At 47.6% G+C, this 20,035-nt stretch overlaps 1 protein-coding gene across 2 annotated transcripts in view; it reads right to left on the bottom strand.

Moving 5' to 3' along the window:
• The window catches only part of LOC121868269, a 201,752-nt gene that overhangs the window by 106,911 nt on the left and 74,806 nt on the right, over nt 1–20,035 (bottom strand). For both annotated transcript variants that reach the window (XM_042368690.1, XM_042368688.1), the window contains exon 3: nt 11,354–11,434. The gene's annotated coding sequence lies outside the window, so the exon portion shown is untranslated. The remainder of the gene's footprint in view (nt 1–11,353; nt 11,435–20,035) is intronic.

Below are 20,035 nucleotides of genomic sequence, written 5' to 3'. Positions count from 1 at the left end.
TAGGGGCATACGGGGAGAGAATTCAGAACGTTGATCAAGGCAGCTTCACTCCTCTGGTGGGATGGGACCAAGTGCAAGATGCTTCTACGCCAGACTCGCGGAGGTGATATCCGAACAGAAGCAGCAGCCCAGAAGTTATGTTACAGCCTGGATGAGATGTCGACTGTCCTTCTCTCTCCTTCGGTCGGCTTTGCTCTGCCTCAGGGGATCGAGAGCATCGGCCCCAAAGCCGACAACAGTTGTAGATATTGACTATGAGGCTACAGTCACTGAATGCCGCATAGATCTGCGGCTCAACTAACTCAACACAGCTAGGATAGCTACTTATGTATTAGGATATGTAATATTAAAGTAATAAAATGGTGGCGAAGGTGTGGCTATTGGGGGAGGCTGGAGGCCATAAAAAAAGTAGTAGTAGTAGTAGTAGTAGTTGTTGTAGTGTGTGTGTGTGTGTGTGTGTGTGTGTGTGTGTGTGTCTGTGTGTAGTATTTACACTAAAAGGTATTCCTGTATATACGAGTATAAAGTGACTTCTGGTAAACCTTGGAACACAGTGATGCCGTCAATCACAACCAGTACACCAAGTCATGACCTCAGAAACACCGAGAACCTACACTGCTGTAAACAAAGACGAGGAAATGACCCCGGCAGAACACCTCAGCCAATGACTGTGTCAATCTCCGGCCGGCAGAATTATCAAAGCCGGAGTTTAGTTCACCCTCCAACTCCGCCCCAACCGCCTCCTCCACAACTACCTGTCAATATTGCTCTCAGGTGTTGCCACTTTCGATAACAAGTCAGCTGAACTTTGGTTCATTTTAAGGGATGATAGAAGCGACAGCCGTGTTATCTGAGAGACGTGGACTGTCAGCCGGGGAACTGACACTCCTGACGTACTGACGGTCAACGTCGTGGCGGAGGGATGCTCAAAGACGAGAATATTTTCGCTGATGTGCGTATGTCAGGTCAGGTCAGGTAAGGTGAACTTAGGTAAGGTTAGGTTTGCTGAGCTTAGGTTAAGTTGGGTCAAATCAGTCGAGGTTAGCTTAGGTGAAGTAAGGTTAGGTTAGGTTGCTATACTTTTATGGTTCAAGAAAGAAATTCCTATTAAAGAAAAAAAAAACGTTGCCGGGAGAGAGGACAGGTAGAAGAGCGGAGCCTTTATTAACGAGAGTGTTACGCCTGTATGTCCACCTGGCTGTTGGGTGGATGAGAGAGGGGAGACGTGTAGGGTGAGGCGTGTTACTGTATAATGGTGATGAGGTGGGTGAGGGAGGGGTGACAGGCGTGTAGGGTGAGGCGTGTTACTGTATAATGGTGATGAGGTGGGCGTGGGAGGGGTGACAGGCGTGTAGGGTGAGGCGTGTTGCTGTATAATGGTGATGAGGTGGGCGTGGGTGAGGGGGAGGGGTGACAGGCGTGTAGGGTGAGGCGTGTTACTGTATAATGGTGATGAGGTGGGTGAGGGAGGGGTGACAGGCGTGTAGGGTGAGGCGTGTAGCTGCATAATGGTGATGAGGTGGGCGTGGGTGAGGGGAGGGGGTGACAGGCGTGTAGGGTGGAGCATGTGGCGCTGCATAATGGTGATGAGGTGGGTGAGGGAGGTGACAGGCGTGTAGGGGTGGGGCGTGTTGCACCCTTATAAGCCAAAGTGATCGTGTAGGGTGAGGCGTGTAGCTGCATAATGGTGATGAGGTGGGCGTGGGTGAGGGAAGGGTGACAGAGGTGCAGGGTGAGGCGTGTAGCTGCATAATGGTGATGAGGAAGTAGTGGGCGTGAGTGAGGGAAGGGTGTTGGTGTATAATGGTGATGAGGTGATCGTGGGCGTGTGTGGAGGCGTTAGAGGTGAGAATAATGAGACATTTATGTTCTTAATGGTCATGAGATGGTGAGGGGGTGAGGTGAGGGCAGGAGAACACACCAAGACGCTGGCCACTAAGCCATCTCACTCCGTCACTCAGTAACATGAGGAACGAACGTGTCTCTTATTGTCACTGTTATAATTCCTTACCACAATAACTAAAGCCTGTTAACATGTGTATTAAGTCACCAAATAAGTCGTAAGAGTTATTAATGGTACTTTCTTTCTCTTAAAAACATTCCTAAACATTGCATTTTTGTCTGAGTAAATCTGCTAAACTATTGTATAATTTTGATCCAGCTTCAGACAAACTTGGCAAATCTTGTACTTGTGCCACACTTACAAACTTACAAAACGAGCCAAATGTTGTAGTTCCCTCCACGTTCATAAAATATATCCCACCTTTGCATATTTTTCCCTCCTCTTAAAAAAATAGCCAAAAGATGTTTCATTTCAGTCAAACTTACAAAAAAACAACACCCAGTCAAGCGAAATGTTGTAATTTATCGAGTTTCACAATAAAAATAACACCGGAGGAAAAACTGGAGCTGGCAGTGAGTCGTGAGTGGGTGAACTGAGTTAGGTGGCCGCCTCCCTCAAGTGTGTTCCTCCCACCCTCTCCTCCCCTCCCCGCCGTCACCACACATCCTGACGCTTTCACGAGACACGGAGCACAGTTCTGAAGACTTCCAGTGCTAATGATCCTAATCCTCATGGGCATCACTCTTAATGAATCCAGTGGTAATGGCAACCATTTCCTTCACCTTCGAGAAACCATCGAGTGTCGTGAAACTTAATTCACCCAGACATAAAAAGGTTCTAAAACACACACACACACACACACACACACACACACACAGAGAGAGAGAGAGATGTCTAAATTTCAGATAAAATCGTGGCTTTGGCAAGTGAGAGTTACATCATCTAGACATCATTCGGTTTTACTTCGCCAGAGTAGTATGAGGGTTAGGGCGATTGGCGGTTAGGCGCGACACACCACACTGTTGACCTGACCTGACCTGGTAATAGGCCCCCAGTCCTTCCCAAAAGACCCCAATCCCAATGAACCCCTGTACCTGTAGTTACGTTCCGGGCCTTGTTGCAGCAGGGACGATCTGACCTGCATATCTCACAAGAGGGTTCATCGAAGCTTGTGATAGTGACTCTGAGTGATATGAGGAGGTGAGACTGTGGGTCGTCCTCATGGGGGTGTGGCAGCCTTATGGGTCGTCCTCATGGGGTGGCAGACTTGTGGTCGTCCTCATGGGGGTGTGGCAGCCTTATGGTCGTCCCCATGGGGGGTGTGGCAGCCTTATGGGTCGTTCTCATGGGGGTGTGGCAGACTTGTGGGTCGTCCTCATGGGGTGTGGCAGCCTTATGGGTCGTCCTCATGGGGGGTGTGGCAGCCTTATGGGTCGTTCTCATGGGGTGTGGGCAGATTGTGGGTCGTCCTCATGGGGGTGTGGCAGCCTTATGGGTCGTTCTCATGGGGGTGTGGCAGCCTTATGGGTCGTTCTCATGGGGGTGTGGCAGACTTGTGGGTCGTCCTCATGGGGGTGTGGCAGACTTGTGGGTCGTCCTCATGTGGGTGTGGCAGACTTGTGGGTCGTCCTCATGGGGGGTGTGGCAGACTTGTGGGTCGTCCTCATGGGGTGTGGCAGCCTTATGGGTCGTCCTCATGGGGGGTGTGGCAGCTTATGGGTCGTTCTCATGGGGGTGTGGCAGACTTGTGGGTCGTCCTCATGGGGTGTGTGGCAGACTTGTGGGTCGTCCTCATGGGGGTGTGCAGACTTGTGGGTCTCCTCATGGGGGTGTGGCAGACTTGTGGGTCGTCCTCTGGGGGTGTGGCAGACTTGTGGGTCGTCCCTCATGAATGTGTGGCAGACTTGTGGGTCGTCCTCATGGGGGTGTGGCAGCCTTATGGGTCTCGTCCTCATGGGGTGTGGCAGCCTTATGGGTCGTTCTCATGGGGGGTGTGGCAGACTTGTGGGTCGTCCTCATGGGGGTGTGCCAGTTATGGGTCGTTCTCATGGGGGGTGTGGCAGCCTTGGGTCGTTCTCATGGGGGTGTGGGAACTTGTGGGTCGTCCTCATGGGGTGTGGCAGACTTGTGGGTCGTCCTCATGGGGGTGTGGCAGACTTGTGGGTCGTCCTCATGGGGTGTGGCAGACTTGTGGGTCGTCCTCATGGGGGTGTGGCAGCCTTATGGGTCGTCCTCATGGGGGGTGTGGCAGCCTTATGGGTCGTTCTCATGGGGGTGTGGCAGACTTGTGGGTCGTCCTCATGGGGTGTGGCAGACTTGTGGGTCGTCCTCATGGGGGTGTGGCAGACTTGTGGGTCGTCCTCATGGGGTGGCAGACTTGTGGGTCGTCCTCATGAATGTGTGGCAGACTTGTGGGTCGTCCTTATGGGGGTGTGGCAGACTTGTGGGTCGTCCTCATGGGGGTGTGGCAGACTTGTGGGTCGTCCTCATGGGGTGTGGCAGACGTGGGTCGTCTCATGGGGGTGTGGCAGACGTGGGTCGTCCTCATGGGGGGTGTGGCAGACTTGTGGGTCGTCCTCATGGGGGTGTGGCAGCCTTATGGGTCGTTCTCATGGGGTGTGCAGACTTGTGGGTCGTCTCATGGGGTGTGGCAGACTTGTGGGTCGTCCTTAGGGGGTGTGGCAGACTTGTGGGTCGTCCTCATGGGGTGTGGCAGACATGTGGGTCGTCCTCATAGGGGGTGTGGCAGACTTGTGGGTCGTCCTCATGGGGGTGTGGCAGACATGTGGGTCGTCCTCATTATAAGTTGTTCTCACTTATCAATACAGTAATTGAAGTTCCCAGACCCAGGCTCCTCCTCCTACCTACACTAATTAACTGTCCATCCGATATCTTTACTCCCCTTCTGCTGAGAGAGAGATTTACTCATCTATTCAACTTTGTTCATCTTAGAAAAAAACTATAAGGTAATGAACCCTGACAATCTAGGAATAAAAAGGGATGGCTCACTGACATTACAACAGACGCTCTAAGGAGCTTCTTAATAACACCACAGAGACGCTCTTCTACAGAGCTTCCACAACACCACAGAGACGCTCTACAGAGCTTCTCCACAACACTACAGAGACGCTCTACAGAGAGGCTCCTTCAATACTAGAAGCCTAAACAAATCCGCTAAAACTCGTAGATATTCCCCAAAAGTTCCTACGTTAAGTTTCCTTCCCTAACTAACACTTATTGATGAAGTTTCGCCGTTTTTGAGTCTCAGACCAATTTCTCCGCCATTTTGGAAGAGTTTAGATGCAATTTCCATCCAATTTGGGGAAATATTTTGTTGTGTCGTGGTGTGAATTGAGTCTGTTTGATTAGGCCTTACAAGTCCTGTTTGAGGAACATCTAACCTTAAGTCCTGTCTGGTGTGACGTAGGTAAGTTAAGTGAGTCAGGTAGATACGTTCTTTTATCTCTAGTTAAGGATAAAGACATTTAACTTGAGGGTGTCTTAAGTCAGTCAGTTAAATGCGTTCTCTCTTCTACAGTTAAAGGCAAAATTCTTAACTTACGAGTGAGCCTCAGGTTAGGTGTGCCAGTTAGATACAATCTCATGTCTCCCGTTAGGGGGGCGGAGGGATCACACCTACGGGGTCCTCTATGTTGAATAAAATCGTGTGACAAAATAACATTCATCTTAGTTACTTACAAAGTTACTTGTATCTTAGCTACTTACGCTTACTTTTGTCTTAGTTAGCTAGTTTCTTATATATCAACACAGGTCGAACTGCAACTGTACTCGACTCAGCGAGGAAAGGTTGGTCAGCTATGTCTAAGTACAGTACACGCTATGAGGACACGGAATACCTAACAATGCCATCATTACTGGAAGTGACGTAATTACTGGAGCCATAGAAGTAAGTGCCATAATTACTGGAGCCATAGGAGGAAGTACCATAGTTATTGGAGCCATAAAAGGAAGTGCTATAAATATTGAAGCCATAAAATTAAGTGCCATAATTGCTGCAGGTATAGAAGGCAGTACCATAATTATTGAAGTTTTTAGAAAGTGCCATAATTACGTGGTGCCAAGAAGAGAAAGTATCAAAACTACAAGGTTATCAGAGATGGAAAGTGCCATAATTACATACTGCCACAGAGGAAAACTACCATAATTAGAGTGCCACATATATATAGTGCCATGAAGGTAACATGTCACTAGTGTCAGGTAGGTGTGGTAGTTACATGATGGAATGAAAATAAACCTGTCATAGATGCTATCAGTTAATGAGGAAATTTGAGGCAGGGTAAATGTTGAACACGTTGAAATGTCGCAGGTCAACTGGGCCCCAAGTCCCAACAGGCCCCACGCTACCCTAACCTAAACAGGACACCACCATCAACAGGACACCAGCATCAAAAGGACACCACCAACAATAAGAACATCAGGACGCAATTACCAACATGACACTACCAACATGACAACACACACCTGACACTACCAACATGACACTACTAACATGACAACACACACCTGACACTACCAACATGACACTACTAACATGACAACACAAACATGACACTACCAACCTGACACTACCAACATGACACTACTAACATGACAACACACACATGACACTACCAACATGACACTACTAACATAACACCACCAACATGACACTACCAAAATGACACCACCAACATAACACCACCAACATGACACTACCAACATGACAACACACACCTGACACTACCAACATGACACCACCAACATAACACCACCAACATGACACCACCAACATAACACCACCAACATGACCCCACCAACATGACAACACAAACATGACACTACCAACATGACAACACCAACATGACAACACCAACATGACACCACCAACACGTCATCCTCCCTACTCTTGCATCATCATCATAAAACACACTTTTTTCCCAGCCGCTGATTAAAAACTTCGCCAGTTTTCATGCTGACAAAAAACAGAGGCGTTTTAATTAAAATATATTGAGCGAGCTGTTTTTATAAATATCACCTGTGTATTGTCACCTAAAACTGCACGACCTTGTTACAAAGTGGTGAGTGTTTAATTTGGGATTCAAAACATGTACCAAATTAGTATATTTTCCTTTTGGGGATAAAATGATATAAAAATATTACAATACCAAATGGGTTCTAGATCAAAAAGGGCCTAGAATTATCTATTAGTACGGGGGTCCATTAGTGTTAGGACCCAGGAAGATAAGGGCTTATGAGGGTTGGGGCCATGAAGAGTGGTCGTTAGTCCGTGTATGTGTGTAGCCTGTGGTGTAATGGTTAACATGCTCGCCTCGCAAGCGAATTGACCAGGGTTCGATCCCCGGGCAGGGTGAAACTATGGATGCTAATCGATTTGCGGATCGTATTCCGGTGTAATGGTTAGCCAGTGCAGTTGGCGAGTTGTCCGGTCTTCTAGGACTATTCCTTGACACTGGGCCATGCAGCTCGTTAACTCAGGGTGCGGTTGTTGAGTTGGCGACAGCTCCTACACCTTAAACAATTTCAAGCCAAGGTGGCCCATGGGTCGGCCATCCTCGTTACACTCGTGTAGTTCGCAGGGTTGTTGAGGTACCTGGAGGCCGTCTCTCCTACACACAGGTAAGTCATAAGTAATTAAGTGGCGCAGGTAACCGCCACATCGAACACGACCACCACCATAAAGACGACCCTCTACCACCACCATAAAGACTACCCTCTACCATCACCATCAAGCCGACCCTCTACCATCACCATCAAGACGACCCTCTACCACCACCATCAAGACGACCCTCTACCACCACCGCAAGGCGACCCTCTGCCATTACCATCAAGACGACCCTCTACCACCACCATAAAGACGACCCTCTGCAATTACCATCAAGCCGACCCTCTACCATCACCATCAAGACGACTTCTCTACCACCTACATAAAGACGACCCTCTATCATCACCAAGACGACCACTCTACCACCACCATCAGGGCAGGCCTCTACCACCACCATCAAGACGACCCTCTACACACCGTAAGACGACCCTCTACCACTGCCAGCAGACGACCTCTAGGCCCGCCATCAAAGACACGACCCTCTACCACCTGCCAAAGACGACCCTCTCTACCCATTACCATCAAAGCCGACCCTCTACCACCACCATCAAGACGACCCTCTACCACCACCATCAAGACGACCCTCTACCACCACCATCAAGACGACCCTCTACCATCACCATCAAGACGACCCTCTACCACCACCTCCTCTCACTGTTCGTCCTCATTTTGTATTTGTTTTCCTAATCATCCCCCTTTCCTTCTTATCTCCTCCTTCCTTCCTTCCTTCCTTCCTTCCTTCCTTCAGCACTGGCCTCTACACAACCCTTCCTCACTCCCGATGGTACAACTACAACAACACACGGCAGCAGGCAGTGACCTATACAACCTAGGACTACATAGGCCCGGTTATAATAGGCCCCGGTTGTAATAGGCCCGGTTATAATAGGCCCCGGTTGTAATAGGCCCGGTTATAATAGGTCCCGGTTGTAATAGGCCCGGTTATAATAGGCCCCTGTTACAATAGGCCCCTGTTATAATAGGCCCCGGTTGTAATAGGCCGTAATCTTATCTAGTTTCATTGTTAGGAACAATGGACTGTAATCCTATTGGGTCATAGTCTTAATGGCCCCATAACTCCTAAATGGTTAAGTTAGGTCATGATGTGAACTATCTGGACTTCTGCTGTCCGCCATATTGTAAACACGAATATGAAGACAGAACTCAAAAGCTACCATGATTAACACAGTGATAGGCATAATCTCCTAGGTATTGATGTAACCAGTAAGATCAGAAGGAAGGAAGGAAGGAAGGAAGGAAGGAAGGAAGGAAGGAAGGAAGGATGGGTGGGTGGGTGGGTGGGTGGGTGGGTTGGGTGGACACACACACACACACAAGAATGGAGGAAACTGCAGCGGGCCAATTGGTCCATACTGGGCAGTCCCGTTTACACCCAACCCCAAACGTTCATATCCATGATCGTAGGTGTGTGTGTGCACTGACTACTGACGCTGTGAAAGATCATTGGTTTAAAGCAGATGACGTCAAGGGTCAGGGTCAATGACATCACTACCTGGAAAGACACATCGGGAAACAATAATTACAGAACCAGGTCCTCCCTGACCTAACTAATGGAGGTTAGTAACGGGTGAGGGAGGTGTTGTTGTGGTGTGGTTGATGGTTCCTATTACTGTAAAACGGTGGGTGAAGGTTAAAATGAGCCTAGTTAAATGGGCCCCAGTTCTAATGGGCCCCAGTTCTAATGGGCCCCAGTCTTAATACTTTTAAGTTTTAACAGTTTTATCTTAGAAGTTTTAGGTCCTAATAAATTAATTCCTAATGGGTCTCACTCCTAATCGGCCAGTCCTAATCGTCTCCAACCATAATAGGCCCCAATATTAATAGGTCCCAATCGTAATAGGCCAAAGTCGTAATAGGCCGCTATTAAGCCCCAAATCCTTAAAGGCTGTGGTTGTATATAGCGTAACCAGTGTAACAATGGTGAAGGTTGCCACTATACACAGTATGTACAATAACAATGCAACACAACGCTTCTTTTTTGTCAATATATTTTTTAATCACATCGACGAGTGAGCGGCTAGTGTCATCTCTCTCTCTCTCTCTCTCTCTCTCTCTCTCTCTCTATCCATCCATCCATCTACTTATCTATGCAGTTATCTATCTATCAAATTACATACGTCAAGACCAGGAGTGCAAACGTTAATTGAAATGCATACACTGGTTTGGAGTCCCACTGTTACAACACACTAAGCCCTCGGTAGAGAACGCAGCACTAGCAGCACTCAACCACCTTCACCTCTACAGTCAAAACAAGGTACCCATTCACATCTGACCGAACCGAGGGTGCTCCGGGCGCAAACCATCGACACTCGGTACAGGAGGCAAGCGCTGTATCGATCCAACCAACATAGCCTACTTACGCGGTTAATAAAACGTGATTGACAAAGAAAAGTTCTGCTGATGGTAACAATGAGAAGGTAGTGTTAATTCTCTCTCTCACTCTTTTATCTCTCTCTCTCAAGTCTTTTATCTCTCTCTCTTTCCTCTCTCACTTTTTATTTCACTCACTCACTCACTCTCATACCACGTGTTGAGACTCATAAGTCCTGAATCCTGAGGTATAACCAAGTATGTCCCGCCAGGCCACGTGACAGACCTCACACCTGTAGTGGTCACAAGACAGGTAAACAAGAGTCACGTAACCATGACCCCTTCCCCTCCCCCCGGAACCACTCACTAATGTTCTTACGGTGATTTATTCCTGGTAAATAAAAACACTGCAATTAACCGGATGATTTACGGCAAAGAAGAAGACTACCATGCACATATGACGTCAGAATTACACCAAGACTCAACCTTAACTACTTTAATGCCTATTAGGAGATAAAAAGAGAGTACTGTAGCTTGTGGGAAATATATATATACCTTGATCTTGTCTGGTAGGTAAATATGTCTACTTAAGGTCGAGTCTCAGTATGATTTCGACGTCACTTTAAACTGTTTCTTTTTGTTCGTGAATTTATATCAATCAGTTACATTCACCCTGACATCTTAAGTTAGGAGGAAAATGTATCATGCAAACGTTTGTGTTTTCTGGAACCTTGTGTTGGCAAATAAAGTGGATGATTGTACACAAAACCTCACAAACAGACAAAGTAAACACATATATCCCTCTTACCTAACTTAACCCCTAACTTAACTTTCCCCAAATAATGTGAAATTCCTTAAAAAAAAAATTAGAAAAAAATGACTAAAAAACCCATTATACGAAACCATATATAAAAACCCAGACCAAGTTCAAACAAAAATACAAGACCACTTGGCATAAAAACCCTAAACTTGATTACTTCACGCACCCTAAAACCCGTCTTCAACACACCACTGAAGCACCTACCGTAGGAGGAGGTAAAACACACAATAAGGACACCACTTACGTCTCTTTATCGCGTCTCTAAGAAAGTGTCAAATCAATCATGTGAAGAGAGAAGATGACGATAACATGGTCACTTTATGTGCTGGTCTGACACAAGGTGATCGATAAAGTCTAGAATTACTAATGGTCTCGGGTCACCAGTCTCGGGTCTCGGTTCTCAGTCTCGGTCTCGGGTGATTCTACGAACTTATGACTAACGACGGGCATAATGGCGAAGACTGTAATGACAGATAAACAGACAAACACACATCGACTGGTAAATTCTCCCACTCACCCGGGGCAGGATAAAAACACGAGACATTTGGCTTTAAAATAAATCACCGAATGTAATTTAAAACTGCTGATTGCATTTCCATCTACATCACCTAGAAAAATTAACGTTAAATTAAGAGTTAACATTACCATGGAAAGTTAGCATCGCCAAGAAGAGTTAGCATTACAATGGAGAGTTAATACGACTGGAAATGTTAAACTGGTGCACCTGAAACTATACCTTAACAAGTGTTGGGTGACGCAGGTTGTGCAGTACTCACCCACAGCCAGCCGTACACACCTGGGCTCATCCTCAGCTTACCTGCCAGAGATGACTAAGTAAATAAATTAGTGAAATAAAGAAGATTAAGTGATTATTAATGATGAATAATTAACTGGAATGAATGAAGATTAATATTTTTACTGTTATACACACACACACACACACACACACACACGCATACACGCACACACAGACACACACACGCATACACGCACACACACACACACACACACACACACACACACACACACATATAGACATGTACTGTAGGTATACGATGTACGCAGGCCGTGGGAGTAAACAGTTTCCGATGTGCCGAGACAGTACAGGTATACAGTAAGGCAATTTGACTATGGATAACCGACAAAGCTGTCAGGTACTTATTTCAGGAAGGTTCGTGATATTTTCCAACGTAAGACTTCCTGCGGCCCTCTAGAGAGACGGCCGGGGTTTAGAGTGTGACGTCACATCCGTACCAAAGTGCTGGTTGCCGCTGATAATACCGTCGGCTCTGTGTTGGGTTTTGGTATACTATAAAGAGCCGAGATAATACAGACATAGAGGTGAGGACGATACCGCGTTGGGTCGACAATAGTGGTCTCCAGCGGCCGCCTCCTCCACTCACGGGTCAGGAAAAAAATATGCGGAAAATTCTGGAGAAGCGTTACGTCATATAGCCAGACGTGGCCGTGATGATCTATCTCAGAGGCTCCAGTATACCTGTAGGGGCCCTTTACGAGCACATCACTCTTCCCGCGGCCGTCATGAATGTACAATGATGAGGAAAAGAGCCATTTGTGGCGGAGGAGGAGGGTGGGGGAGAAGGATGGAGTCAGGGTGGAGGGTGGAGTCAGGGTGGAGTCAGGGTGGAGGGAGGGTAAGGTCAGGGAGCGGAGGAGAAGGACGGAGGAAGGGTGGAGGGGAGGGTGGAGTCAGGGTGGAAGGGGAGGGGTGGAGTCAGGGTGGAGGAGAAGGGTGGAGAGGGCAGTGATAGCGTAGGGCACCTCATCACTACTTGCCCACGCTATTATAGTTGACTATATGCACTGGGAGGTCGCGATCAGGGTGGGGGGGGGGGGACCCTTCCTTTCATCCACACTATCGAACACTACAGAATAATACCGTAAAATACAGTAAGCGGTGGTGGTGGGTGGTGGGTGGTGAGGTGTTGGGTGGTGGTGGCGGTGGGTGGTGAGGGTGTTGGGTGGTGAGGGGTGTTGGGTGGTGGTGGGTGGTGAAGGGGTGTTGGGTGGTGAGGGTGTTGGGTGGTGGTGGGTGGTGGTGGGTGGTGAGGGTGTTGGGTGGTGAGAGGGGTGTTGGGTGGTGGTGGGTGGTGAGGGGGTGTTGGGTGAGAGGGGTGTTGGGTGGTGGTGGGTGGTGAGGGGTGTTGGGTGGTGAGGGTGTTGGGTGGTGAGGGGTGGTGGGTGGTGAGGGTGTTGGGTGGTGAGGGGTGTTGGGTGGTGGTGGGTGGTGAAGGGGTGGTGGGTGGTGAGGGTGTTGGGTGGTGAGGGGTGTTGGGTGGTGAGAGGGTGGTGGGTGGTGGTGGGTGGTGGTGAGGGGTGTTGGGTGGTGAGGGGGTGTTGGGTGGTGTTGGGTGGTGAGGGGTGTTGGGTGGTGGTGGTGGGTGGTGAGGGGTGGTGGGTGGTGGTGGGTGGTGGTGGGGGGTGGTGGGTGGTGAGGGTGGTGGGTGGTGGGGGTGTTGGGTGGTGAGGGGTGGTGAGGGGGTGTTGGGTGGTGGTGGGTGGTGAGGGCCAATAAGCTCGCTGCAGTTTCCTCCATTCTTATGTACTGGGTCCTAGTATAGCTGTAATCTAATCTAACATCTCCCAGACAAACTTAACTTACTCTAACCAATCTAATGTAACGCAGTGTATCTTATCTGAAGGAGAAATAACTTAAACTAACTCAACACAACTCAGCGAAGTGGAACTAATAATAATAATAATAATAATAATAATAATAATAATAATAATAATAATAATAATAATAATAATAATAATAATAATAATAATAATAATAATAACAATAATAATAACAATAATAATAACAATAACAATAATAATAATAATGTTTTGCGAGGTGGGGGCGGGAGGGACCCAGTGGAGTTGCCGGTTAAAAAAATTATATGGAAGCCACCGGTCTGTTTGGCTTATAGGTGGTGTGGACTTTATGTTGATAGTGGTAAATAAAAATCTGCATCTAAGAACTCAGGTGTTTAACCACGTGAACAAAGTCACTAAACAATACCTGACTGAGAGATGATGTCCTCACGTTGCTCACATACCTGGACTTGACCTGAGCGATAGAGGTGAACCAGGACATCATATGAAGATGTAGTCATGGATTGTATTTTCGATGCCTGGTTAAATGGGCCCAGTCCTAATGGATCCCGACTTAATCTGACTTGATTATTGGAACTGGAGTACATTAAAGTTGGCGCTCATTAGAAATGATACATTAAAATCGAGCCCATTAGAAAGATGAAGAGTGTATTAGCTCAATAAAAACTCCACATGAGCCGCCTATTATGTGGCCATATTGACAGTCAAGATCATTTCTTTATTTTAGGCCAAAATTTATGTTCCTATAATCCGTGTTTCACTTAACTCTTCCCTTGACATTAATTCACACCTGTACACCAGGACGAGTACATCCAAGGCGGCGTCCAGGCAGCAGCACAAGGTAAACCCATCATAGTAATGTGTCCCCGGCCGCCTCGCCTCTCACACTCGCCCTCAACACAAAGGTCTTCTAAGGCGAGACTTGTCTAGCCTCGGGCTGGTTTAAATCAATCAGTTAAGAGCAACAACAAGACATCAGTGTCGTGTGTGAGGGTGTGGGGAGGTGGTGATGGAGGTGTGGGGAGGTGGTGATGGAGGTGTGGGGAGGTGGTGATGGAGGTGTGGGGAGGTGGTGATGGAGGTGTGGGGAGGTGGTGATGGAGGTGTGGGGAGGTGGTGATGGGGGTGTGGGGAGGTGGTGATGGAGGTGTGGGGAGGTGGTGATGGAGGTGTGGGGAGGTGGTGATGGGGGTGTGGGGAGGTGGTGAAGAGAAAAGTCTTCTAGTTTATCTAAATATAAACGCTGACATGCATGTAATTCGTCGTTGTTGTCAATGGCTTCACTGTTGACACTTGTTTACTGTGGCGCTATACCTGGCGGTGTGGCGCCTTCACCATATAGACGCTAAGCTCTGTAGTCGTGTGCTGACAACTTGATATAATCTCTCTCTCTTTTTCTCATTATTTCTCTCACTTTTCAGGTTGTTCTCCTGTTCTCTCCGCCCCTCTTACTCCTGCCCTTCACCTCTCACCCGCGCCTCTCCGTCAACAACCAACACTCTCCACCATTCACCCTCAACCTCTCTCACTCCTCCGCCTTCATACTCTCTATTTATCTCTTATACACGGTTCACACTCTCCTCATCTCTGTCTTATCCTCTCTCCTCCCCTTCTTCCTCTCCCATCCCCTCCTCCTGCTCCTTTTCCCCTCTCTCTCCTTCTCTCCCTCACTCCTCCTCCCACTCCCTCAAACACAATCTGTGAGTGGAAGAAGTTAAGGGAGCGGGTAGATGGGTTTATCGTTATAACAGGGGCACGTATCATCATCATCAACACCATCATCATCACCATCATCAACACCATCATCATCATCATCATCATCATCATCATCATCACCAAAATCGTTACCACTATCATTAGCACCACCATCACCCCCACAACACCACCCCCACCATCACCCCCACCACCATGACCCAAGGTGTAGGTGGCATGATGAGACCGTGTTTATGGCCGGCACACCTGTCTATAAGTGTTGTGCTCTCTACCTGCTGATGTCGCCCTCACCACCTGTCGGAGGAGGAGGAGGAGGAGGAGGAAGATGAGGAGGAGAACGAGGAGGAGGAGGAGGAAGATGAGGAGGAGAACGAGGAGGTCAGTCTGTGAGCGTATCTACTCGTCATCACACTACCGGACATGTGACCTCAACACAACGACTACACAAGGAAGGAATAATTTCATTCATTTTATTAATGTTTTTATTACCATTAGTTCTCCCGCTTCTGTAGAATCACCTTCAGTAAATACTCCGGCTGACGGGATACTGTGAGTAGGGTGGGCAGTGATGTTAGCCTATGTCGGTCTTAATCCATGTCCTGAGACTACATTAACAGGATGTCCCAAGACAACGCAACATATCTCAGGGCCACACAGGATGTTTTCGGTCAACACACAATGTCTCAGGGCCACACAACATATCTTAGGGCCACAGAGCATATCACCGAGACGCAGAGCATATCTCGGGGCCACATAACATGGCGTCCTGGCCACGTATTTCCGGTATTATTATCAATTATTATTGGAAATCCATACTGGTAGTGAGGGGGAGGGAGGGGGGGCATTTTCAATACACTCCACTGTGAAATGTATGTTCGATATGGACATGAGGGGGGCCTCAATAGTTTTGTTGTCTTTTTAGTGAATGGTCGTATGGGTTCCATTCCTCATAAACGCCAGTCTTATCTAACCATAGGATTGGGCCAGTCTAAATAGGCACCAACCAAATCTAACCTACTAATTAAGACTGCAGATCTAGCCCTATTTGATCCCAGCACCAATGGGCACTAATTTTAATGCAGTCCTAACCTAACCTAACCCAACCCATCCTAATATACCCCAATATAGCCTAATTCAACCAAACCAACTCATGCGTATAGTTTGATGCCTTAGTTTCGTAATCAGTCAGGCCTAACCTCCTCCCCCCCCCTCCACACACACCCGCCTTTTAGAGAGCTGACACACACACACACACACGCGCGCTTCCTGTAGGTCAGCTTTAGCGGGCAGGATGAGTAGAGACTCGGGGTGTTCCTTTCTGTACTAAAAGCTGATTACGAGAGAACTTATATGTGTAGGGAGGAAAGGAGAGTTAGGGAGAGGGAGAAAGAAAGAGAAGGAGTGAAGGAAAGAGAGGGAGGGAGAGTTAGGGATTCAGGAAAAGAAAGGGAAGGAGGGTCAACGAGGTAGGGAGGGAGGGAGGGAGGGAGGGAGGAAGGGGCGATAGCCCTGGCATGTGAAAACATAGCCAGAGCCGCGGCGAGTGGTAGACAATTTATCTAACTCTCCGGGATGTAGCGAAGGCATTTGACAAAGTCTGGCACGACGGTCTAAAATATAAGATCCTCCAACTCGGACTTCCCGCCAACATTGAAAAGTTGCTTTGCAACTTTCTTGACGGCAGAAATGCCAGACTGAGGGTAGAACAACACACAGGAGAGACCTTCCCACTCATGAGCGGAGTCCCGCAGGGGAGCGTCCTCTCCCCCACCCTATATATTATCTACACAAGAGACACCCCGCCTCCCACTAAAATAGGTAACGAAGATATTATGTATGTAGATGACATCACTCAAATAACAACACATCAAGGAAAATCGCGAGCGTTACAGGTCGACAACACCAGGCGGGAATTAGAAAGGGTAAATAATTACGAAAAACAATGGAAAATCCAAACCAGTCTCCCGAAATTTACAGTGATACCCTTATGCAGAAGGAAAACCTATCCATTAGCACCCTCCTAGGCCTGCATATATCCACGACAGGTTACTCCCATCAAGTCCACACCAGAAAGGAAAAGGCAAGAGAGCTGAGAAAACTATACCGCTTTAAAGCGCTTCCTGAGAAAATAAAACTCCGCCTGGTGACATCATTTATCACACCGATAGTAACTTACCCAGCAGTACCTCTTCATACTATGAGCACAACTCAAATATTAAAATTACAGGTGGTCCAAAATGAAGCCCTAAGATTCGTCACAGGTGAAAGATACCCCTTCACCAGAACCACAGCCGAGATACATAAAGACCTGAGAATAAAACCCATCAACCAGCAGCTGCACACCCTGGCCAGCTAAATCTGGCAAAAGATTGAACGATCAGAGCAAGAACTCCTTCAAAGATTTCCACCAGATAACGACAACAACCATACATGGTTCCCAAAAAGTTACTAAATCTCAAAAGGTCCATTACCACCCTCGATCTACACGGCCTGGCAATAGACAACCTCCCTAGACCAGCATCCGCCAGTAGGGTCGGCGGAATATGAAATAAGGCCCTCAAAACACCCATATATGGGACAGGGTAGGATGTCTAGTGCCTGTACCGAAAGACAATAACTAACCCATGACACAACCCTAACACACTATTAGCTTAGCTAGGCGGTCAGCCCGCCCTCTCTTACCTCCTCCTAAATTTCTTCAATTTCCGAACTATAACTTCCTTCCCCCACCTCTAATCTTCTTTCACCCCTCCTTTCTCTACAAAAAAAGTGACCCAGCATGGGGTGTACCGTCCTGAGGGTAAGAACGTTCTGACAATTCTGGTACAAGTGAGGAGCGTTATTATTATTAGTGTGTGTGTGTGTGTGTGTGAAGTCAACGTTGCAGCAGTGCCAAGCCGCTGCATTAGTCAACACCAGACAGCAGCACCCAACTGGAGGGACATCACTACAACAACGCCAGTATCCGTGTGTGTGTGTGTCGTCGAGTCAACGCCAGTGAGCACCTCTCCACGTCAGGCGAACCATGAAGGCACCCAGCGGAGCGACACACGTGAGGCTACATGTGCCTCCTCCTTACTGACGGATCAGGTAATTAACACAGTCCAGCCCGTCACCTGTCCCAACCCGGCCCACGATGTTTCCTTTAACCAAAAAGTGTAGTGGAAATATATTAAGATATGGCAACCTAACCTACCTGTAACCTGACAATAATTTTCCTAGGTTCTGGTCAAGCGTTAGAGGTTGGTTAGGTTAGGTCAGGTCAGTGTTAAGTTAGATTCGGTAAATTTGATTAGTGTTGGTGCCCCGTTAGAAGGACGTATACAGTACATTGCAAATTAAACCCCTTTTTCAACACTGCACTCGACCGCCTTCACTCTCCCAACAGTAACTGCAGAAACTAGGGCTGCCCTGGGCGTGGGCCAGCGAGTGCTGTATCCACCTGACCACCGCACGTGTTGTTGGTGAAGGCAGGCAGGTCAGGTTTGGTTAGGTTGTCCTTGTTGTTGTTTTCTGTCATAAAGTTTCATGACATGATTATTTTCACTGTCCGATCAGGGTTTTTTTTAGCTTCAATAGATACTGGTAAAGTTACGTTCAACTGGGTTAGGTTAAGTTAAATTTGTTTACATTAGTTCACTTTCGATAAATCTGGGTTAAATTAGTTTAGGTTAAGTTTGTTTAATTAGGTTTAATACGATAAGTTAGGGTCAGATTAATCAGTTCCGTTTATATAGGTTAGGTTAACAATTTATGTTAGGGCGTGGAAGCCGCAGGTAGATGCCGAGGGCGTGGACATCACAGGTAGATGCCGAGGGCGTGGAAGCTACAGGTAGGTGCCGAGAGCGTGGAAGCTACAGGTAGGTGCCGTGGGCGTGGAAGCTACAGGTCGGTGCCGAGAGCGTGGAAGCTACAGGTAGGTGTCGTGGGCGTGGAAGCTGCAGGTAGGTGTCGTGGGCGTGGAAGCCTCAGGTAATAACCCCGTTTAATGTAATAAGGGTTAACTATAACGTAATAATGACACTGAATATTATAAAGTGACGTAGCCACCGGCCCAGCCAATCAACAGGTCTGGTCAACAAACATTTGCCCTCCACTCGTCCGTTTGGCCTTGTTGAGCAATATAGAAATAACATAATTGGCAACGTGTCCAGTTTTTTGGTTTCATAGAGATCGTGGGATATAAAAAGAGTTTCAAGATATACTTTTATGAAAGGTACAAATATTTTTCTTGTTGCGATAGTCATTATAGATTTTAATACACATGGACGATGCTTCGGACAAGTCAATGTAAACACGGGACGAGAGGCGGGCACCACTATTACCTGTTATGTTCAATGTTTGCAACTGTGTACAAATGGGACTTCATTTTCACGGTTTTCCGGAAAGTAAGGAAAGGAGAGTAATCGGTAAAGTGATTCACCGAGCATTACAAATACTGTGAGTTGGTAGACACGCAACATGTTTGGGATTTCACGAAGCAATGGACTAAAAAAGAATGTATGAAAGAACTTTGTTGACATTTGAAAACATTATAAGTAGTTAGAAGTATCCTCTTTCACCCTATCGTATTATTATTAGGTAGTAGGCAGCTACCAAACAGGGAGGTACTACCGCCTGGGAAGATATTGGAAGCATAATGGTAGACCCTGGCTAGTGGCTACACTCACGGAGGTATAATAGGGTGGAGGCGGCGTGAGCTGTGTATAGCGCTGACGGGAGTGAAGCTATACACCGAGAGATAGTGAGATGATGAGAATTATAGTGAGAGAAGGATAATGAGAGATACCAAGTGATACATTGTGAGGAATGATGAGAGATAGAGTGAGAGATTCTGAGTCTCCTACGCCCACCTGCCTCACTCCACGCCCTCCTACTTCTCTTCACGCCCTCCTACCTCACCCCAACGCCCTCCTACCTCACCCCAACGCCCTCCTACCTCACCCCAACGCCTTCCTACCTCACCCCAACGCCCTCCTACCTCACCCCAACGTCTCCTACTTCACCTCACTCCTCCCTACCTCACCCTGGCTCACTCCTACCTCACCCTGGCTCACTCCTACCTCACCCCGGCTCACTCCTACCT

Source organism: Homarus americanus, unplaced genomic scaffold (assembly GCF_018991925.1).
Source record: "Homarus americanus isolate GMGI-L3 unplaced genomic scaffold, GMGI_Hamer_2.0 scaffold19318, whole genome shotgun sequence".
Lineage (NCBI taxonomy): Eukaryota > Metazoa > Arthropoda > Malacostraca > Decapoda > Nephropidae > Homarus > Homarus americanus.
The sequence above is the reverse complement of the archived record's forward strand: the minus strand, read 5'-3'. Positions and strand labels throughout refer to the sequence as shown.